This window comes from Artibeus jamaicensis, unplaced genomic scaffold (genome assembly GCF_021234435.1).
Source record: "Artibeus jamaicensis isolate MK-2021 breed Jamaican fruit bat unplaced genomic scaffold, CSHL_Jam_final scaffold_474, whole genome shotgun sequence".
Classification (NCBI taxonomy): Eukaryota; Metazoa; Chordata; class Mammalia; order Chiroptera; family Phyllostomidae; genus Artibeus; species Artibeus jamaicensis.
In genome coordinates, this window is record NW_026522046.1 from 27,096,900 (window position 1) to 27,121,435 (window position 24,536).

At 35.6% G+C, this 24,536-nt stretch overlaps 1 protein-coding gene across 2 annotated transcripts in view; it reads right to left on the minus strand.

Annotated features, from left to right (window-relative positions):
- Window positions 1-24,536, minus strand: part of LEKR1 (leucine, glutamate and lysine rich 1) — a 163,910-nt gene that overhangs the window by 75,969 nt on the left and 63,405 nt on the right. The window lies entirely within an intron of this gene.

The window sequence follows — 24,536 nt, forward strand, 5'->3', positions numbered from 1 at the left end:
AGATGAAAGATGAAGGGGTTAACCAAAGAACATTTATGTGTCAACCATGGTCAAGGACAACAATATGGGGACTGGCTTGGGGAGGGGAGAGGGTGGAGCTGAGTAAAGGTAAGGAAAGGAAGAAAAAGCAGGACTGTAACAACATAAATAAAAAATTAAAAAAGATTTGATATGGAACTAGTTGGTAGACAGTTTTGTGGGCTACATTTTTTCCACTTATCAGGTGATAACATTATATGAAAGAAAAGATAAAATAACATACACACAGAGAATTTATTTTTTAGTATAACCCCAATTTAGAAACAAGGAGAGCTCATAAACGTTGCATAATGTGATTCTTTGTTATTAAGTTAAAAGATTTTGACCCGTCCTCTGGAGAATGAGCGGGGAAGGGAGCGGACACTGGTGGGTGGTGTGCCGTGTCCGTGCCTGGGCAGGGTGCTGTCTCCTGCACCACTTCACTCACAGCCACAACCACCCTAAAGACAGTCACATGTATTATTCTCACCAGTGAAGACTCTCGGGATCAGAGTAATTAACTTATCAAAGGTCACACAGCTGGTCACAAGTGATCCCATGGTTCAAACGCAGTTGGCCTGATCTCACAGCCCTAATTTATCTAGCTCTCCTACACTGATGTGTGAGAGCTGGGAGGGCGTGTAATAATTGTCCATGAAGGTGTGGGTAGAGTGGGTACAGACTTACTTAGCACACCCCAGAAGCTTTAGAGAGGTATATTTCAGACAAATGAAAAGTATTATTTTCTATAAGATACACAGTAAATGAGTCAAATTTCTAGCTCCAAGAAGTGGTTTAGATTTTAATTTTTGAAAGTTTAAAAACTAACATATTACAACTAATGGAAGATATTAAAACCAGGTGGTATAAAAAAAGACGGAATGGTGTCACGATGACCAACTTTATGAGACGAACATCAGAGAGAACAATTATCACTTCCTATTAAATGTCCCTCGGTGCTTCCTGCAGGATATAATCTCAAACAAGTAAGTGCAGGTCTGAGCCCATGTGACCGATTTTCTGTGGTTACTTCTAAGTGCAGCTATTGTTAACAGGGAGAACTGATTATCTTAAAAGTAAGTTCCAAAGAATTGATACTTGATATGTGAATTTTATGCAATTAATTGTCAATGACCTGATAATTAGAATATTAGACTGTAAAAATGGCAGCTAATCCAAAACCATTTTTATCGCATTGGAAGTATCATTAGTTTCATATTTGAATGTGTTTGTACATCACAGTTCCAAAATTTCCTGAGCTTAACAGAAAATAAACTACACAATCACACCCAACTCAAGGAAGGAAAAACTAGTACTCACCAGAGGTACTCTTTCTTTAAACCCACCTATAGCTCCCTTTCTCCCTATTTTGAGATAAACATAGATGGCTTAGTCTTTAATTCACAATACCCAATGAGTATAGAAGTCACTTCCTTCAGATTATTCACTGTGTTATTACAGCAACTCTGAGAAAAAATAAGGATAGCAAATACTGTAAAGGTTTTACTTCAAAACACAGAAAACTCTGAGGGCTGTCATGTGAAGTAAATAGAAACAGGAAATACAAATAATGCCAACAAATAAATCATTTTATATAAGCTGACAAGATATCACAGAGAAATGAAAAAAAGTTATTCATTATGAATAATCCATAATGTAAACAATTCACCAGTATAGAATTAAGAGTTGGTGAATATATTTTCACAGCTGTTATTTCACTTTTAGTTATATTTTCTCTAATAAAGAAGGACTAAAAATTGTTTTTAAAACACATAGGCCATATCTTAACTCTTCTGAATAAAGTGTAAAAAATCCTATTGGTTTATAATTGGTTCTGGAAGACTAGTAGGGTCCTTTTGTTTTTGGAAGTGAGTGCCCAGTGCCTGTCCTTAGTAAATAAAGGAACACAGTTAGGATAAGCAGTAGAGAGATTAAGCCACCTGCACTAGACAGCTCCTTCAGTTCCTGAGGCAAGGAGTTCTTAAATAAGTGTATTGTTCTGTGCAGTCCTTCTCCATGGTTAGATAAATTCAACTTCAATTTTCTGTCATTCAGCATGACATTGGATTATGAGGCAAAAGGCCCTGCATGCTCACAGAAAGAAAGGAAGCACTGGCTTTAAACACCATGCAGATGTAAGGCGGAACCCATGGAAACAATCCAAAATCTACAGCATCAAATTCTACTGTGATGGGACTGCGTTCTTTGAAGATATTAAATAAGAAGCAAATGATTTTAAATGAACAAGACAAAAAGAGCTCTTAGCCTCTCTTCATACAAAGCCAGCTGCTTGCTGAAGAGCACTTCGCAGGCATCAGATTTGGGGTAATTAGTCATTTAAGAGAATCCTGTCATTCTGAAAGGTTTCTAGAAACTACAAATACAAAAGGTATTTATCGTTATTTTATAGAATATAAAACTTTACAGTCATTTGGAGGCTGTTTTAAGTTAGTATAAAGTTTTAAAAACAATAAATAAAATCATTACAGAGGAAAGCTGTTTCAAGCTTAAAACTTTCTGGATATTAAAATTTTTTCATCTGGCTTAAAATGCTATATGAAGGGAAATAATTTTGGGTTGGAACAGCAGAATGGAAGAATAAGCAAGCAAAGAAAGTGGCACCTGTAGGTCCAGATCCAGGGGACTATTTTCAGTGAGTAACTGAAGGCTGTATAACTATATAGATATCAAATGATGGAACTCACTGAAAAAAAGGAAAAACAACACTCACTACTCTTTAACACTCCTAAGACAGGATAACATAGAGCCGTCATCCACAAACTTTAAAGCCACAGCGTCTGATTTCAAAATCTGGCTCTGCTTCCTACTAGCTATGTGGATTTGGGCACTTTAGATTACTGTGTGTAAACTGGTTGTGATAGCAAAGAATTGTTCTGAGAATTAAGTGACTTGATATGTGTAAAGAGGAGAACAGTATCAGGCACATACTGAGAACCAGTAAGTGCCAGCTATTACCATTGCTGGTGGTAGTAACTGCCCACCGCCAACTTCTGCTCTGAATCTCATCACTTGTCACCTTGAGGAACTTGTTGGGACCAGTGTTACCAGTGGGTATCTTTGTACAAGGAGGAGTGAGAAATGAAGGTTAGAACTGTTTATTTTTCTTTAAAAGTCTACAGAGTATGTATGGCAAAATGTTAAAAAAAAAACTACTTAAATATGGACAATGTCACACACGATTGTTCTAGTATTCTCTGTATTTTCTGGGTTTGACATATTTTACAGATATATTGTTCGGAGCTGGGTCTCGCCTGCACAAGTCAAAGATGACAGAATGTTCTGAACCGAGTCTAATCAACTCAGTTCTGTGTGTCCAAGGTAGAAAGGAAAACAAGGGATGGAGAACTGGGAGGGGTGAGGAATGAGCTTGAATCTGTAATTAAAGGCAATTCATTGGATTCTGTGAATAGGGAGCAGAGAAATTCAATTGCAGCTGGAGGGGGACATGGTAACAAGGAGGGTTATTGATTCTGTTTTTGTTTTAAAATACTGGGACATGTTTATCTGCATTTGGGATGATCCATTCTAGAGGGCACCCATGTTTATGATGTATGCCTTTTAATGTATGCCTTTAGTAAACAGTACTTTTCCCAGGTGTTAAAAAAACTCCACAAAAAAACAAATCACATTTTAATTTTTACTTTTTTTACTACACATTGTTTTTTGAAACCCATCCATGTGGTCATATAATAGACATGATTTATTCCTTTCTGACTGCTATATAACATTTAATCACAGGCATGCACCACATTTTACTGGTCCACACTGATAGTGATGAACTGAGGTTCCTTGCTACTTTTTTTTTTTTTTTTTTTTTTTTTTTGTTCCTTGCTACTTTGTATCACTACAAATCATTCTGCAGTAAAAGCTTTTTAATCATATGGTATAAGGTAGTGTCTCATTGTTGGCTTAATTTGCAGTTTTTCTGCTTAATATTGAAGCTGATCATCTCATTTTATACTCCTAAGTCCATTGGAGTGGGTAGAAAAGAGACTGTGGAAAGGCAGAACAGAAACTGAATCGCAGATTTGGAGAACAATGGGATGGTGGTCAGTGGGGTGGGGGATGTGGAGGAATGGGGGAAGAAGTGAAGGGATTAAGAAGTACAAATTGGTAGTTACAGAACAGACAGGGGATGTTAAGCGCAAGTATAGGAAATGGAGTTACCAAAGAACTTACATGCATGACCCATGGACATGAAGAAAGCAGGGAGGATGCCAGAAGGAGAGTGGGGTGCTGGGTGGAGGGGGGCACAGGGGAAAAAATTGGGACAACTGTAATAGCATAATCAATAAAAAAGTAAAATTTAATTTAAAAAGGAATCAAGAAGTGAATGCATAAATAAGGGAAACAAACTGATGTTTCTCTCTCTCTCTCCCCCTTTTCCTCTCTTTCTAAAAATCAGTAAAAACATTGAGCATTAACAGAGGAAACCTTGGCAAATGTAAGAGTATATACCAACAATAGAAGAAAGTTCTTTAATGAGTATTCAAGCATATCAATTGCAAATTAACATATTACAATTTTAGCTAACATTTTACAAAGCTCAGATGGTAATGCAACCACTTGGAAAATTCATTTCATTTTAGGGTTTATATTTCAGAGGTTTAATTCACATCTATTTTGAAACAAGTATACTTGAAGCACATTAACATTTTCTGCATAATGCCAGAAGAGACTGAAATACCATTTGGTGATTTTTATAAATCAAATACTAGAACAGGTGTGAATATATGTGCAGCTAAAAAAGTTGCAGTTCCAGATGTAGCTGTATGAAAACCGGAAAATTATTTAGCTGGGTGTGTGTAAGGAGGAAAGTGAATTGAATCAAGCTAAAGAGATAATCATATATTTACAATTTGGAAATAAATTATATCCTGAAATTAAGGATCAAGAAGTTACTTCAGAATGCAAAAACAATGCTTCTATACCTCCACTGTATTTTTATTCTGAATATTAAATCAACCAAATATAAAAAGAAGATAATTGCAATTTATAGGGACTTATAAAATATGATGTATTATAGATCAATAAGATAGGAGGAGTATTGAAAAATCCTTGTGGATTACAAACTTCTGAATACTTTAGACAGTTCTGACAAATTTGTACAAGTAAATTCACATAATCATATATTTCAGAATAAATTTCATAATAGAGAAAATGGGGTAGAGATTATAAAACTATATTATTCCATTATATATATATGTGTGTGTGTATATATATATATATATACATATATATTTTCAAAAATGACAAATACTAGTAATGGATGTGGACAGTCTAGAATTAGCTAAGTAGATGTGACAGTGACTTAAAATGAACAGAATATTAGCTGAAAACATTTATGGATAAAAAAGGACAAGACAGGATTAATAATAAGGTAAATGAATAAATGGAAGACAGAGGAGTTTACATCTAACCATCTTTCAGACATTTTCAAGGAGAGTCACATCTCTTCCATGAAGAAAGATGCGGTTTACAACCAGATGCTTCCAGAGACCACGTGCAGGACCACGTCTGCGCACGGCCCTGAAGGGGACCCAGGCATCTCCAGCCACATGCAATGCTAATCCTTTCTCCCTGTGCTTGGATGGCAGGAAAATAAGTGAAAGGCAAGAATTTCTTTGTAAAAGTATTTTCATGCTTCAAAACTCCTTTGTGCTAACTGCATTTTAAAAAACTCTACCACACAACTCCAGGGTGTAAAAGTAGTGAGCAAAAAACCAAAAACATTTTATAACGTCAAGACTAAGGAGATCTGAAAGCTGCACACAGAAATGAGAAAAGAATTAGCTGTCAGGATTTTTTCCTGAGGCCACAGTTTTCTTTCTTTGGCAAGAGAAACTTTTTCACCGTCCACAGGAGATGGGTGCACGCAAGCGTGCGCGCGCACACACACACACACACACACACACACACACCCAGGCTGCCCAGACGCCCTGACTTCCCCACCCCCACCCCCATCCCCAGTGCGGACCCTCTCACTGCAGAGGCTCTGCAGGGTGGCCCTGCTGGGCCCTGGTGTGAGGGAGGATTTCCCACAGGTGGGTAGGGACCTGGCTTGTACCTGAGCCTCTCTGGAGAAGGGGACTTTCCAGGCTTCTCTGCCTGAAACTTCTTAAATTAGCTGTCAGAGAGGTGAGCCGGTGCCACTGGCCGGGTGTAAATGCTACAAAAAGAACCCAGGGATGCCTCCCTGCCTCAGGCCCCCAGTGAGAGCGGACGTGTGTGTGAATGTGCACACGTGTGCCTGCGCTCTTTCCCCCTTCACACACCATGGCGGCCACTTGTCCTAGGACTGCCCAGGTCCACATTTGAGGATGCCATGCACTCTGAAGATGGTCCACAGGCCAGCCCAGTCTCCCGTTCCTGCAGAACGGTGCTGAGGGTTTGTCCTCTCAGGACCTCCCCCAGCACAGGTACAGGTGCTCTCAGGAGCGGCCCCACGGCCATCCCCAGCATGTGGGTCCAGGAACATGGGCCACACTGGCCATGAGGATGTTTACCACGACATCATTTTAACAACAACAACAAAAGTGAAAACAACTGTCCAAAAATTGGGTACAACTAAATAAACCATAATTCATCCAAAGTCAGGATACTATGAATATTTTTGACATGGAAAGATTTCATAATAGAGGACATGAAGGGGGGAGTTACAAAATTCTATTATTTCATTTTTATAATAAGACATTCAAAACTGCAACTCTTGGAGGACACACATCAAATGTTTAGAACTCTTTGTGAGTGTTAGAATGCCCTAATCAATAGCAAACACAGTTTATTTTGGTAACACGAAACAAAAGAATCATAATACAGTAGCCTAACACTGAACCACGTAACATATCCACACCCATCTTATAACTCATTTCAGAACCGGTGGCTGGTTCGTGAAACCCATCACCAGGGGCTGGCTGTCCTCAGGACCTCTTCTGCCTTCCCCCGAGAGAAGCTGGAGTTCACTACCAGTACTCAGCTCTCTTTGAGGTACAAGTTAATGATAACAATACATGCTTTGATGCTCCCAGGCAATGGAACTCAGAGATTAAGAGCCCAAGTTCTGGCAGCACAGTTCTGGGCTCAGGTTCGAATTCTGAAAATTAGTAGCTATATGGCCTTGGGCAAATGACTTAATTCCTCTAAACCTTGTAATCCCATTTGTAAACTGAGATGATAAAAGTGCTGAACCTAGAAGGGAAGAAAGTGATAAAAAGTGAGTGCACTGTGACTGTACTATGCCAGGCCTGTGGCTGGCACTTTGAGAATGTTAGACTATAGCAGACAGTTACCTAAACTCATAAGAAAGATTTTTTTATGTTGTATTCGTGGTTAGCTGGAGGGGAGATATGCTGGTAAGACTGGAGAAACACTGGACACAGGTGAGGTAGGAGTTTAAGTGAGGGGGATGGATCATTTATTTCTCATTTAGACAGGGTCACTGTTTCTCATGTTATCGGCCCATAAATGTGGATAAGCTTAAATGTCCATGAGCAGCAGGTGCATCGTGAGCCTGGGTAAATCCGTGTATGGAGGAGTGACTGGCTGAGGGGTAGGCAGCAGTGTGACCATGTGGGTTAGGAACGAGACAGACGATAGCTCCCTCCTCGCTGCTTGGCTGCAGCTGCCCCAGGGATGCAGCAGGCTTAGTGTAGAAGCCACGTATGACACGGGAGATACGTTTCCGATCAGGACTAGACTTCACCAGATGACAGATGCCTCGTTAATACTGCTAAATACACAAAATTGGTGACTGGTGCTTGAATGGGCAGAAGAAAACTTATGTTAAGAGGCAGGGAAGGGGAATGCAGTTACATTAGCCCACATGTACAGAACGAGAGAAAGAATGATAGGACACATAAGTCCACAGGATTTTTTTAAGAAAAAGGAAAAAAAATCGGTGAAGCCTAATACTCATCCAAGGTCCTGAAGGGGATGGTGCAAACAAAAAGCAGAGAAAGTGGCAAGCCTGAGATTTAGCCTTAAAAAAGGAAAACCATCATGGAGAGGAGGAGAGAGTAAAGGTTATAGAGGCGCAGGTGAGAAATAACTAGGGAATAAACTAGAAGTACAGCTATCTCAAAGTAGGCAAAGGAGTCTCGGAGGTGAGACATCCATCCTAAGTTGTGCGTGCCTAAGATCACTGCAGAAAACTCCTCTAAGATTCAAACATTTGTAAAATGGAGATAATATGTAAAATAGAAGCAACTTTATAGGAAAACCCAAAGTTGGGAGCAAATGATAAAAGGAAACCAAGACAATCCTGTAAGACTCCACTGATCAACAACCAAGTCACTTCCACAGGAAGCCCTTTTATCAGATTCTATATTCCAATGGTGACAGGTGCTATTTAAAAAAAAACTCTCTGGGCCCCAGTTAAAACTATCTGTTGTGCAACTTGTCTACAGACCCTAGGAAAACCATGTATTTTTTGTGTTCCCATGGTTTGGGTACAGAAGCAGCCCACAGTGTCCTGATATCAATCAAACTGGTTTCTTTCAGGGGCTGCTGGATTTAGCAACTAAGAAGCACTACAAACCTCCCTGGTTTTCTGTTTGTAAAATAAGCACTTCTCTCCTTTTCCTGGAAGCCAAAAGTTACATTATTCCTACTGGAGTCCAAGGGTTCATAGGAATCACAAAAACTGACCAATTCCCTGCAGTGAGCTCCGTCTGGCAGTCGCAGCTTCCAGGAAAGGCCTCAGCGGAATTCGGTTCAGAGATGCCTTTATCCACTACACAATAGATGGCTCTTGAATTAATTGTAGTCACTCTCTTCTTCAACAACCAGTTCTAAGAGCCAGCAGACTACTGACTGTTACAGCTAACCAAGGCTGACGGAAAGATACATTAGTAGAAACAAATGGACCTTTGGACAAACAGGAATTAAAATTTATAGTTTTCCTTTGTTATGATAGGAGCATTAAGAAAATTCTAATAATCTGATCCTAAATATAATAATTTGGTTTGCTCTTACACCAGGAAAACTACTTTGAAATGCAGTATAATATCTGTATAGTTCCTTACGGGGCCTTCATTTTACCTTGTTTATTTACTAATGCTCTGAACTAGGTAAGGAAGGCTGTTATACTTCCATTTTACCAATGAAGTAACTGAGTCAAAGAAATTAGTAACTTCTCCAAAGGGGCAGTCGTACAAGGCATAAACAGGGCCAGAAAGCAGAAGTCTTCGACTCCTAGATCAGTATTTTTTCTACTGAATATTACTCATTTTGATTTTTTGCACTTTAATAAAGAAGCTACTAATTAAGGAATGTAGCACTCATACATGCTACAACACAGATGAAACCTAGAAACAGTACACTAAGTCAAAGAAGCCAAACATGGAATATGACATTTTGTATGGTTCTATTTACAGGAAATGTCCGGAACACTCAAATCTATAAAGACAGAAAGAAGATTAATGATTAGTGTGTGCATGTGGGAGGGGGAAGATGAGTAAGCAGAGTTACTGCTGATGACCAAGAATTTTGTTCTTAGGAGACAGAAATGCTCTAAAATTAGATCGTGGCAAAATCTCAGACATAACTAGCAATATTTTACCAGATATATCTTCCCAGGCTAGGGAAACAAAAGAAAAAGTAACAAATGGGACTGCATCAAACTGAAAAGGTTTTGTGCAGCAAAGTGAAACATAAATAAAAAGACAAGCCACAGGATGGGAGAATATATTTGCCAACACAACTGATAAGGGGTTAATATCCAAAATTTATAAAGAATGTACAGAACTCAACACTAAAAAAAACAAACAACACAATTAAAAAATGGGCAAAGGACCTGAATAGACACTTCTCCAAAGAGGACATACATATGGCCAATAGACATATGAAAAGATGCTCAAAATCACTAATCATCAGAGAAATGCAAATTAAAACCACAAGGATATATCATCTCACACCTGTAAGAATGGCCATCATCAATAAATCAACAAACAAGAAGTGCTGGTGAGGATGCAGAGAAAAGGGAAGCCTCGTGCACTGTCGGTGGGAACACAGACTGATGCAGCCACTGTGGAAAACAGTATGAAGTTACCTCAAAAAAATCAAAATAGATCTGTGCTTTTGACCCAGCAATCCCACTTCTGGGAATTTATGAAAAGGAACCCAAAACATAATTTAAAAGAACATAAGCACCCCTATGTTAATTGCAGCAATATTTACAATTGCCAAGATATGGACGCAGCCCAAGGGTCCATCAGTAGTTGAATGGATAAAACAAATATGGGACATTGTTGATGGACCTGGAGAACATTATGCTAAGTGAAATAAGCCAGTCAGAAAAAGACCAATATACGATTTTACTCATGTGTGGAATCTAATGAACAAACTGAACTAACAAGCAAAACAGAGACAGACTCATACATAGAGAGCAGATGACAGCTGAGGGGAGGGGAGAGGGACTGAGCAAAAAGGGAAAAGGACTCACAGACCTGGACAACAGTGAGGGGGCATAAAGGGACCCAATGGTAATGGAAAAAACAATAAAAAATAAAAGGAATAAAATTAGATTGTGGTAATGGTTCTATAACTCTAAGTATACTAAAATCATTGACAGACACTTAAAATGGGTGAATTATATGATATTTAGATTATTTCTCATTAAGGCTTTTAAAAAATTCAATAAAGGTGTTAAAATGTTATTATATATGTAAAATAATTTTATTAATATATTTGTGTATTACTTATTATACCAAAGATCATACTAAAAAAACACTGAAGCTTTTTCACTTGGAATAAATTTGAAAGTAATTTATCTGAATTCTGTCTTCCAATATTTGAGACTACTGACAAAACTAAAGGACACTTTATTCTACAAGGTGGAAGGAAAATCATTTAAGTGGACTGAATTGTGGGTCACAGTGACCTCTAAGAGAAATATTGTCGATTGAGGTAAATTGTGCAGTTTGCAGGTTGTATTGGTGGGAACTAAACATAAAACTCAAAACTTATATAAATAAATCTTTTAAAAGGAACTAAGAATTTAGTCTTTAAATTTTTATTTTATATGTTTATTTTCCTATGAAAAATTAAACTCTGGCATTAAGGGTTGGACTGCTATTGGCAGCCCATTATTTACTCTTAAACTGGTATTAAACTATGTGCACTGGAGCCCTAGCTGGTGTAGCTCAGTGGATTGAGCATGGGCCTGCAAACCAGACGATCGCGGTTCGATTCCCGGTCAAGGCACATGCCTGGGTTGCAGACCAGTTCCCAGCAGGGGACACATGAAGGGCAACCATACATTGATGTTTCTCTCCCTCTCTCCTTCCCTTCCCCTCTAAAGATAAATAAATAAAATCTTTAAAAAAAAAAAACTATGTGCACTGGAGTTATCACCTGTATTTGTATTTTTTATTGCCTACATACCAAAGAATAAATAAAAGGAAAATGGGGGAAGACAAAGTTAAATTTTTGTGTAGAAAAGTAATGATCATAAAGACCATGTACTTGAATCAAAGTTGAAATTGTTCAAGGTTGACTTAGAATAAAAAAATCAAAATGTAAAAATATGAGCATTTATTTAGCTTTAGAAGGAAGTCAAATGTATCAGAATTAGAATCAGAATTACAATGTATTTTAGTCCTCAGGGGTCTCTGAGGACTATCCACTGCCTAGGTGTGAACATATTACTAATGCCTCTCAAGGCTGAGTGGCATGTCAGAGTCATCTGGCTAATGCAGGTAGGATCGTCATCGTGATCTAGAATGCTTTCAACTAACACTACATTACTGGGGGCAGAGGCTGGAAGACACAACAGAGATGTAGTTACGTAACTTAAATGGAGAAAGTTTGTTCTAAAAGTGAATTCTAACAGTAACAGATATGGGAATGTAAAACATTAGAACAACTTTAAAATGTATTTATAAGAAAACACAATCATGATATGATATTCAGCATCAGTTTAAAATTTCAAGGTATAAAGAAATACATTTCTCCAAACTCATTTTACTAGGTCACCATTACCCTGATACCAACCAGATAAGGACACTACAAGAAAAGAAAATAATGGGCCAGTATCCCTGATAAATACAGATGCAGAAGTCCTTAACAAAATACTAGCAAACCTAGGAATTTGTTCTAGGAATGCAAGGCTGGTTCAACATCTGTAGATTAATCAATGAGTTATCCCACATTAACAAAATGAAGCATAAAAATCGTATGATCATCTCAATAAATGTAGAAAAAGCAACTGACACAACACACCATCCATTTGTGATTAAAATTCTCACCAAAGTGCTTACAAACAGAATGCATCTCAACATAATAAGCGACATATATGACAAGCCCACAACTAACATCATACTCAGTGGTAAAAAGCTGAAAGCCACCCTGGCTGGTATAGCTCAGTGGATTGAGCGTGGGCTGCGAACCAAAGGGTCGCTGGTTTGATTCCCAGTCAGGGCACATGCCTGGGTTGCAGGCCAAGTCCCCCAGTGGGGGCCACATGAGAGGCAACCACACATTAATGTTTCTCTCCTTCTCTTTCTCCCTCCCTTCCTCTCTCTAAAAATAAATAAATAAAATATTTTTTTAAAAAGCCTAGAACCTATAGTTCACTCAACCTCCTCTTACCAGCACTCTCTACTTCCTTGCTGGAGGCTTATTTAAAAAAAAAAAAAGCTGAAAGCCTTCCTCTAAGATCAGGAACAACAGAAGAACGTTCACTCTTGCCACTTGGATTTGACATAGTATTGAAAGTCCTAGAAAGAACAATTAAACAAACAACCCCCCCCAAAATATCCCAATTGGAAATGAAGAAGTAAAACTACCAATATATGCAGATGACATAATATTACATACAGAAAACCCTAACGACTCCACCAAAAACTTTAGAACTAATAAATTCAAAAAAGTTACAGGATTCAAAATCAACATACAAAAATCTGTTGTGCTTCCCTCCGTCCCTCTTTCCACACACACACACATATACATGTGTGTATATATATTTCTATTTTCTTATTAAGAAAACATATATATAATATCCCATTTTTAATTGCAGCAAAAATAATAAAATACCTAGAAATAAATTTAACCAAGAAGGTAAAGGACCTATACACTCAAAACTATAAGACATTAGGGAAAGAAATAGAAGATGATGCAAACAAATAGAGAGATACTCTGTGTTCATGATTGGAAAAATTAATACTGTTCAAATGTCCATACTACCCAAAAGAATCTATAGATTTAATGTAATCTCTATCAAAAGTCTATTATATTTTTCAAAGAAATACAAAAATCTTAAAATTTGTATGGAACCATAGAAATTCCAAAGAGCCAAAACAATCTTAAGAGAACAAAGCTGGAGGCATTACATTCTCTGATTTTAAACTATACTACAAAGCTATAGTAATCAACACTATGGTATTAACATTAACAAACAGACACACTAACTCAATACAACAGAATTGAGAGTCTAGAACTAAACCCATGTACAGAAATATGGTCAATTAATTTAGGTAAAAGGAGCCAAGTATACCCAATGGTGAAAGGACAGACTTCAATAAATGGTGCCGGGAAAACTGGGCAGCCACACATGCAAAAGAAAACTACTGGACTTCTATCTTAAACCTTGCATCAAAACAAACCCAAAATAAATTAAAGGCTTGAGTGTAATATCTGAAACCACAAATTCCTAGAATAAAACATAGGCAGCCAGCTCCTTGTCATGAATCTATAAGATTTTTTTGGATTTAACACCAAAAGCAAAGACAACAAAAGGAAAAGTAAACAAGTAGATCTACATCAAACTAAAAAAATTTCTGCACAACAAAGAAAACCATCAACAAATTGAAAAGGCAATCTATAAAATTGGAGAAAATATTCACAAATCATACATCTGATAAAGGATTATTATTTAAAATATACAAAGAACACAACAGCAAAAAAATCCAATTAAAAACTGGGCAGAAGATCTGAATAGACACCTTTCCAAAGAAGACATACAGATGGCCAACAAGTATAAGAAAAGGTGCTTGACATCACTTATCATCAAGGAAGTGCAATTCAAAACCACAATGAGATAGCACATCATACATGTTAGAATGACTGTAGTCAAAAAGACAAAAAATAAGTAGTGGAGACAATGTGTAGTAAAGTGAACCCTGTGTACTGTTAATGGGAATGTAAATTGGTGTAGCTACTATGGAAAACAGTATGGGGGCTTCTCAAAAATTAAAAAAAGAACTACCATATATCTATCAATACCATTTCTAAGCATTATACAAATGAAAACACTAACTCAGGAAGATATCTGCACTTCCATGTTCATTGCAGCATTGTTTACAATGTCCAAGATATGCAAGCAACCTAAGTCCCCATTGATGGACAAATGAATAAAGAAAATATATTCAGTGGAATATTATTCACCCATCAAAAAGAATAAAATCTTACTATTTTGGATGGCATGGATAAACCTTGAGAGCATGCTAAGTGAAATAAGTCAGAGAGAGAAAGACAAATACAGTATGATATAAATTATATGTGGAATCTAATATACACTTATTTTAATTAACATTACATAATTGATATTACACTTATTATTTGTTATATTATGTATATACATAGTATATATACTTGTTTTGCGTTAGTCAAAAATGCATAATGTATTAGCTCATTTATTAAGAGCGAGGACCTAAGAGAATAAGGAACAACTAAGAACCTGGATAGTAACAGACTACAGTAGAGAAATTCCAGTGAAGTGAACTAAAAGACTGCAGGACACAGGAGAAATAGTGTTTGAATGCTCTGACGGGGGGAAAAAGGTAAGCAGAGAATAAGGCAAGCACAACAGAAGGAAAATGTTCAGCTGCCACCAGAAAAGCGGCTTTGCCATGATGCTTATCACTTAAAGCTTATTCTGAAACTGTGGAGAAACCAGTAAAATGGCTGGCAGGAAGGAGTATAAACCATGCAATAAGTTAAAATTAGATTAGATTATTAAACATAATAAGCCATTTACAAAGATCATATCAAAAAGTGAATTTAAATAACTTACATTGTATTCTTCGAAAAAATGTTTCTTAAAGACATTGAAAGAGTTAAGAGATGAGTGGTATATCAGTCTGCCCTTATTTTAATTTGCCCAAAGAAAATCTAAAATGCTATGTTCATTATTTTAATCCAGTGATTTATCTGGGTAAGGGGAGTTATTCACTGTGATGTACTGGTTTTACCTCTTTTTAAATGGTTGACATGATTTTTGAAAGACATTAATAAGCTGGTAAAGCTATAGGTGATGATTAATCAAGATAATATCTTAAGGATCTCAATTGGTCAGTAATAGAAAAATTGGTCATCATTTAAAAGAATGCAGAATAAGAAGATTGAAGTTTATGAAAATGATGAAAGTGAATAACATGAGATACTAGAGAAAGTAAAACTAAAAAAATAAGTTAAATGACAAAATTGGCACCAAAAAAATTTGGAGACTATTCTTAATATAGAGGACAACAAAAATCTGTCAAAAAAATGGCTAAAGAGTACTGGCACAGGCAACCAATCAGTGTGGAGCTAGGAGGTCAGAAGTCCCATGAAAACTGGCAAAGAGCTAAAGAACACCTGTACACCAGAAGTCAAAGAGAAGAGACCAGTTGGCTGGCACACAATGGATGTCCAATAAATACTTGCTGAAAAAATGAAGGTATTCCCAAGTCATGGTCAGCCCTCAGCCAACAGATAGGAACATAGGAGCTATAGCACGAGGCTGGTGTATAGGCTAATGGGTAATGAGCAGAGGTGAAATCAGATTTTTAACAAGCGGAACATAGGTAGTGAGAAGAAAGAGGAGCAGGCTTGGACCCTCCAGGGGAAAAGACAATGTACAGAGTCTGGGAATCAGCACTGCCAAGACCTAAAATTGAAACTTTGCTGTCTTCCCTGTACTTGTAGTTTTCTTAAACCACTGTAACCACTTTTGTAAAATAAATTATTAAGAAAAAAATAATGCTGATGCAATCAGTACACCAGAAGGGTATTTGTGGATAAAGCAAGAGGTACAGCTGTTAACATTTTTCTAGATGAGCTGACAGTTTTGAAGACCCTAACACAGGAATAAGATTGTTGTAGGGTGAACAACAGAAGAACAAAACCCAGTGCTCCTCACAGACAGGTTCACAGGAAGGGGTACAGCAGTCCCCCCTCATCTGTGGGAAATACATCCTGGGACACCAAGTGGATGCCTGAAACCATGGTTAGTTTTTTCCTTTATAAGGCATACCTCTATCAGGGGAACACTGTGTAAAGCATGTAATAGTCTGACCACCATGCTATACACTTGAAACTAATACACAATAATATTAAATGGAAATTGTAATTGAAATATTTTAGAATTTCAGTTCACTGTAGTGAAGTGGAACTGCAGAAAGTAAAACCATGAACAAGTGGGGACTACTGGACTTGCCATCACCAGTTGACATTAGATTAGTTTTACTGATCTTTCCACTCTGATCTACCAATTTTAAAATGGTTTCTACCAAGAGAAATACAATAGATCCCCTTTAAAAATGGTTTCTTCATCTGTTAACACAGTTCTAGTGTTATCCACAGAGCGAATCTACCCCACCCAGCCGCAAACGTGAAACTAACTCTGTGAAGTGACACGCCGCTTTGCTCTGTGCTCGTGCTGTCCTTGGGAGGATTCGGAGGGGTCCTGCCACGTCTAGAACTGCCTGGTCTCCAGTGAAGCACATACCGCACTTTCCCAAGGTGAGGCTTTGAGGATAAGCATGTGGCTAACTAGTACTACACTGTTTTGGTGAGGCTTTTGCTTGTTTGTTTGTTTTCTGTAGAAGGTAAAATGTGAGCTAAATCTCGGAAGATGTGTACAGATTTTTAAAAAGAAGGTTTATTAACTGTTAAAAATAACATCAGAAAAACATTTAAAAGAGGAAAACACACTCATATTTCCATCACCCAAAAATACATTTTCATATCTTCATGTTCCCTTCTGGTTTCTATTCGCAAATATACCTGTTTTGACTTATTTCTAATTGTGATGTATACACAATTTTGTGGATATTTTATTTACTGTGTAATATAATTACAGCACTTTCCCATATTGGCACTCATTTACAAAGTCTGAATAATGTTCCAAGTGCTGGTATTTGATAATTTATTACCCATTTATTACGTCAAGGATAAATTATTTGTAACCACTGTTTAAAATGTGATCTTTGGATATAAATAACTTTCTTCTTCTGTAGTTCCCTAAGTGTAAATTCTCAAGAAGATTACTTGATCACAAACATTTCTATGGATTAGAAAAATATGATCATTTTTATCACCAAATAAAGGGAAACTTTATTATTGAAGTTGTACTAATTTAAAAGGAGGTAAATGTTTTGTTTTTGTTTATTTAGCTATTAGCAATTGAATTTTTGTGCTTGTTTATTATATTTCCTGTGTTTATTGTCTGTTTTTGTCTTCAACCATTTGCCTGCTTGAGGTCTTGGGGTTTTCTTTGTGCAACATTCTTTATATGGCATGTGAATTAGCCCTTTGTATGTATGACACGAAAATATTCTGTCCATCTTCTACTGTTAGCCTATTTGGCAGTTTGAAGTCAGGGATTTTATATTTTTTAGAGGCAAAATCTGTCAATCTTACCTTTTGCAGTTTTTAAAGTGCTGCTTTATCCCCCCATAATTAGGTGAAGTTCTGTACCTTCTCTTGGTGCTAGTTTTCCTTCTTTTTCTTACTTAATTAGAGGCTTATTTTGGCCTCTAATTTAGTTTATTTTCCTTAGTTATCCCTATACCACTTATAATATAATTTTGCTTTTTCCATTAGTTAATGGAAATATACTAAAATTTGATTGGAAATATATTAAACTGCGATTCTACTTCAGGATTTACTATTCTGTTCAAGAACTACATGTTGCCATGGTGACAGCTGCAACATACTACTATAGTGACATGTTCTAAATATCTAGGGCTAGGTTCTTACTTTTCAGACTAGTTTTTAAAATATTTTCCCCAAGATCTAACCAGAAAACAACTGACACCAAGCTGGAGAAACAGAGATGAACAAGTGCTCAGAACCAGAGTGGGGGGATCAGGTAGGATGTCCAGTATTTTAGGGACACAGCAGCTGCATCCTCACCAGATGGTTCTCAGGGCATGATTTTGGCTGTGACCCTAGCCTCACTGGGTTCCTAAGCACTTTTTGAATGTGGTTCTTCCAACTTCTCAGAGATTCTGAATATCTAAATAATATCTTTTCAATAAATTCCTTTGTTGATTAAAGCCAGTTTCTCCTACTTGCAACTAAGAAACCTCACTATTGCACCATTTTCTAAAAATTAAGCCATTTCCAATTTTCTACTATGCCACAATGAAAACATTCTTTTTCCTATTCATTATTTTACACTAGTGAATTTGCCTCATCATAGGAACCACCTGGCCACTTATTAAAAGCAGAGTCTTAGAGTCTTGGAGATACTCAATATGCCTGGACTGATGTGCAAGAATGTGCATTTTTAATAGGTCCCTTTATTACACCACCACCCCACACACACACGTATATCTATAGTCCCAGATGTTCTTGTGGTCAGGCAATTTTGGAAAACTCTGCCCTAGCTTAAAGTCCTAGAAGACTTGCTAGGTCAATAGTCTATTTTTGTTACAAGGGGAAAAATCACTCTCTCTCTCTCTCTCTAAGGAAAAGAGCTAGTATTTTTATTTGCCTTTCTGGAATTGACTGAGATAATAAGCTAACAAAAACGCTGGCCTACCAAAGACCTACATTTGAATCTCAGTGGTGTGGCCACAACCTACTTCTCAATGCTTGATAAAGGTAAAAAAAAGTTTCTACATTAGGATATTGTGAGGGTTAGATGAGGGAAAACTAATCATATGCTTACTGTCAGCCAGTAGACTCATACAGAGAGTGTTCCCAATTAGTGAAAATGTTCTTTCTTCTCTGCTATGTTTGCTCCCATAAATCACTTCTTTTTCCAAATATGGAATGGTTATTACTTAAGCCTTAACTATCTGTTATATGCAATATAAGATACCATGCTCTCTAATGTTTACTGTTCTAAGAAACTAAAATATTCAAGAAAACCACTTATCGTATAAGTCAGACTAAAAGGATGAAATAAGAGACAATAATAATTATCTTTGATTTGGGGAAAGTTGCATTTTGGGGAAGAAATTTTTTTTACTGTGAAATGCATATTTTAGCAAATGTCCTAAATTTGTTTTCCTCTAACTAAGCCTAAAATAAATAGCATGGTATATTCATAGTTTTATTTTATGCATAATTTTACTTAATTTTATAAATAGGTAAGTTCACTGCAGTGTTATTTACAGTGGCCAAGATTTGGAAGCAGTCTAAGTGTCCATCAGTAGATGAGTGGATAAAACAACTATGGGGTATTTACACAATAGAGTACTAATCAGCTGTAAAAAAGAAAATTGTACCCTTTGTGACAGTATGGATGGACCTGGAGAACATTATGCTAAGTGAAATAAGCCACTCAGAGAAAGACAAACATTGTATGATTTCAGTCATACGTGGAATCTAATGAACAAACTGAACTAACAAGCAAAACAGAGACAGACTCATAGATTCAGAGCAGGATGACAGCTAAGTGGCAGGGGTTGGTTAGGGAGTGGAGGGATTGAGTGAAAAGGAAAAAGAACCATGGACACAGACAACAGTGCGGTGATTACAAGGGGGAAGCAGGTATAAGGGGACTGAAGGGTAATGGGAAATATACAATTAAAAAATTTAAAAATACCTTTTAAAATATCAAATACATAGTTGAAAGTTATTATATTAACATTCATAATATAAATAGGTCCATAGTATTTATTTCCTTTAATACTTTGGGTTTTATAACAGAGTTATCTTGGCATTGTAGAATAATTTGGGAAATATTTCTTAATTTTCTGCTGTTTCAAAAATGCTTCATAAAGTTAGGATTCTCTGTTCCTTGAATGTTAGTTGAACTTGCTTACAAAACAATCTGGCCTTTTCTTTGTAAGTAGGCATTGCTTCAATTTCTTTATAGTTATAAGGCCATTTAATTTTCTTGAGTAAGTCTTGATAGATATGTTTTCCTAATAATATGCCCACTTCAAATTTGTTGGCATAAGGTTGTTAACAAGACCCACTTTTTTTTACTCTTTATTTGTTGTCACTACTATTTTTTCATATATTTTCATTTGTGTCTTTTTTCTTGATCAAACTTGCCAGAGGTTTATCTATTTTGTTGGTTTAAAAACATCAAATTTTTTGTTGCTATTTATTGTATCTTTGTTTTCTATGTCACTGACTAAGGCTCTTATTTTTATTATGTATTTTTCTATGTTCTTTGAGTTTATTCTTTCCTTCTCAAAATTATGTAAGGCTATATATATCCCTCAAAGAATCACTTTGGCTGCATCCAACAAATTTTGTTATCTGCCATTTTTAGTATCATTCAATTCTAGATATTTTACATTCATTATAATTTCTGCTTAAAGTGTTAAGTTAAAGTGTGCTTTTGTAAAACTGTAAATTTTACAAGGATGAAACTATCACAATTCTACTAAACATTGTATACAGGCATAAAGTCATAGTCCACACATACATGCCATAAACCAAGCACTATGAGTGATCCAATTGAATGTTCTTGAGGTCCAATAAAAATAGACAAAATATAGCAAAACAAGAAATAAACAAGTCTATCAAGCTTCCAGGTAAAAGAAAAAGTTACCTTTAAAAGAAAAAGAAATCAGATCTACAGTAGACTTCTTATTCACAACACTAAAAGCTAGAAATCAAAGCATCAGCATCTACAGTCCACTGAGAGGAAAAACAACCCCAAGAATCCTACTCCCAGCTAAAATACTATTACATCCATCAAGTTGAGAATTATATCTTTTTTATATTTCTAAGAAATACTTACAAAACTTGTTATGTATTCAAAATAAAAAAGTTTACAGATTCAAAGGAATATTATGTCACATTATTTAATCAGAGTAACCCAAAGTTAGCCCTGGCTGGTGTGACTCAGTGGATTGAATGCCAGCCTGTGAACCAAAGGGTTGCTGGCTCAATTCCCAGTCAGGGCACATGCCTACATTGTGGGCCAGGTCCCCAGTAGGGGCCACATGAGAGGCAACCCCACATTGATCTTTCTCTTCCTCCCTTCTTCCCTTGCTTCCCCTCTGTCTAAAAATAAATAAAATTTAAAAAAATAACCCAAAGTTAAATAAATAATAAAAATAACTCCCTGCCAAAGCAATGAACTATCTTGAAAATAAGACATATACCTCTAGATAATCCTTCAATGAAAGAAAAATTTTTTAAATAAATTATAGAGTATTTAGACAACATTGAAAAAGATAATACTTTATCAAAAGATATGATATAGAGAAACTTGTACTCATAGGAGAATGTATACCCTTAAATGCCTCTATAATTAAATTTTAAAAGATGAGAAATAAAAGAACTAATTATTCCTTTCATAAATCTAAAAAATACAAGTGCCAAAAATATCCAGAAAGAGGAAATTAATAAATATAGAAGTGAAAAGTAATGTTATGGAAAATAAAAGTAGCAGGAATCATAAAATATACAAAGGCTAGTTCTTTGAAAAGACCAAGAAATAAAGGCCTTGAAATTCTGGTAGAAAATAAAAGATAAAAAACAAATTAGACAAGACTAAAATTCAGAAATCATGTATAATCACAGAGGAGCTACTGTATTTTCCCATGTATAATGTGCACCCACGTTTTATAGTGCTGCCAATATATAATGCATATTCTTAGTGCTACCCATATATAATGAACATTCTTTTCTTTCTCTAAAAAATTTGGGCAAAAAGTGCACATTAAAAATAAGAGTATTATATGATATATTATAAGTACAAATTTGAAATCTTTGAAAAATAAATGATTTTTGTCAAAATATAAATAATTTAACATGATCCAAGAAGAATTAAAATTTTAAGTAGTCAAATTTCCACAGAAAATTCAAAAATATTAAATAACCTCATTAAAAGAGGTACTAGAATCAGATGAGTTCATAACTGAATTTTACCTAATGAAATTGGGTTCAGTCACATTTTCTAACTTTTAAAAACAGATAATCCAATGTCATGAAACTTATTTATTAATGAAGTTCACTTAGTTTTAACATAAAACTCGAATAAAATTAGTGCCTGTGATAAAGAAAAATCTTTAGACCAACCACACTTATGAATATATGCACTAAATTAAAAACATAATCATGTAGAAAAGAACATATTAAAAAGTAAATGATGTAGGGTTTATCCCATGAAAGTAAAGGTGCTTTATTATTAGGAAATTTAGTAATACTAATCCATTTTACCAGTTGGTTAAAGACAAAAAAGATCATACTAATATATCAATAGATGCTGAAAAGGCATTTAGCAAAAAACTCAAAGGCATTTCTAATAAAGCATCCAAGTAAAATTGGGATAGAAGGAAAATATTTAATTAAAAAATAATGATTATTTACTAAAATCCAAAACTGGATATAATTCCAAGTGGAAAAACATCAAATTATTTTAACTAAAATCAGGAAGTAGACATGGAGGCCCATTGACACAATTATTGTTTAACACAGTCTCAGAGATTCAAATAAACTTCATTAAGATATGAACAAGACAAGAAAAATAACAGATGTAAACATAGGGAAAGATGGATAAACACTTTTTTGGAGGGAATGGGGGCTGGTGATATAACTGTATAACTAGAAAATCCTAGACACACTTAATCAAAAACTACTAGAATTAATGAGAATTTTGTAAAGTTTATGTGTATAAGACAAATATACAAAAATCAATAGCCTTTCTCTATCCTAATAACAAATATCAAGAAATCAAAAGAGAAAATAATCCTTTCACAGTAGCTGAAAAATGATAGTCATAAATTTAACAAGAATGATAAACATTTAAATAAAACTGTAAAATGCATTAAAGAACATAAAGCACAACATTTTAAAAAAGTGAAGACATTATTCTTCAATGAAAAGGCTTTTATAATATAAAGAAGACTTAATGTCACTAAAAATACCAATTCTCCAAAAGTTAGTATATAAATACAATGCAAGTCCAATTAGAATCCCTATTGGAAATAAATAAAATTATCTTAAAGTTTATGCAGAAAAATAACTGCCTGTAAATATGTAAAAACAGTGTAAAGACTGGAGGAGGAAACCTTTACTAGGTGTACATCACAGCCTTTGGATTGGAGGTAAATAAATAATCATAAAGTTCAAAAAGAAGATATCTCCAAATACATATTTTCAAAATCAGAAAACCAGAGAGAGAAAGGATTTAATCAGCCAGGAGAATACACCATTAAGTCATTATATTCAAATGAATGATATTTATTACTTCAAATAAATTAGTGGAAAGAAGAGAGAATATGGTAATAGGTAGTATTATATATAAAATTTTAACATATGACAGGTAGTAGTTCTATTTAGTGGGAAAAGCATAAGTATTTAATACATAATACTTATACAACTCTGGCTGTCCATATTAAGAAAGTAAAACTGAACCCCCATATCTTATACCATCTAAAAAATAAATTCCATATGTGTTAATGAATCAAAGGAAAGAAAATCCAGAAGACTATAATCTAGGGATGAGAGGGACTGTTTTAACTAAAACAAACCAGAAACAATATAAGGTAGTATTTTGATCATACCAAAATTAAAATCTTTGATATGGTGAAATTTACCATAAAAATCACATTAGGAAAAAGTTAATATAGATGAGAAATACTCTACTATACAAATTGCTCTAAAAATTATCAAGGAAAATTCCAATAATGCAATTGAAAATTGGCAAAATATGAAAAGCTAATTGAAAGAAGAGAAAAATTGTAAATATGTGATTTTAAAATATATACTGCTTCCAGGCTCATGTGATGACTCCTTACCTTCTCTTCTAATACTAGTTTCCCTCTAGATTTCCCTAGTCTGTGCTATGGTCTTATCATTAAAGACTCCCAAGCAAAGAGGGTCGCAGCCCCCTGTGACTTCCTTCTCTCCCTTCCACTCAGCAAGGTGTTCTCCTCCCCAGTCCTGGGTACTCCTCTCAACCCTGATTCTATCTTAACCATTCCACTGTGGCTGGAAAGGGTCAAGGAGATGAGCACGATCCTTGATTTGCATTCACTCCCTGCCATTTACCAGCTGTGTGGGAACAGGCATGTTACCTCTCTGGGCCTTGATTCTCTCTTCTGTAAGATGGGATACGTACGCTTGCTTCCCATGATCACAGTGAGAGCTGACCGAAATAACTTATATACATTTCTAGCATGATGTCCAATATACATTAGGCCCTCCCTACTTTGGTATCTTATGGTTAGTCTAGGGGCTGGGTTACCAGTAAAGATATTTTCATAGTATCTGGCTCCAGACACTGGTGTTTGGAGCACCTCCATTCATTGCTAACAACTTAATTTTGCTAAAACACTGTTTTTATTGATATCATTTTCATGATTATCAATTTTCAGTGA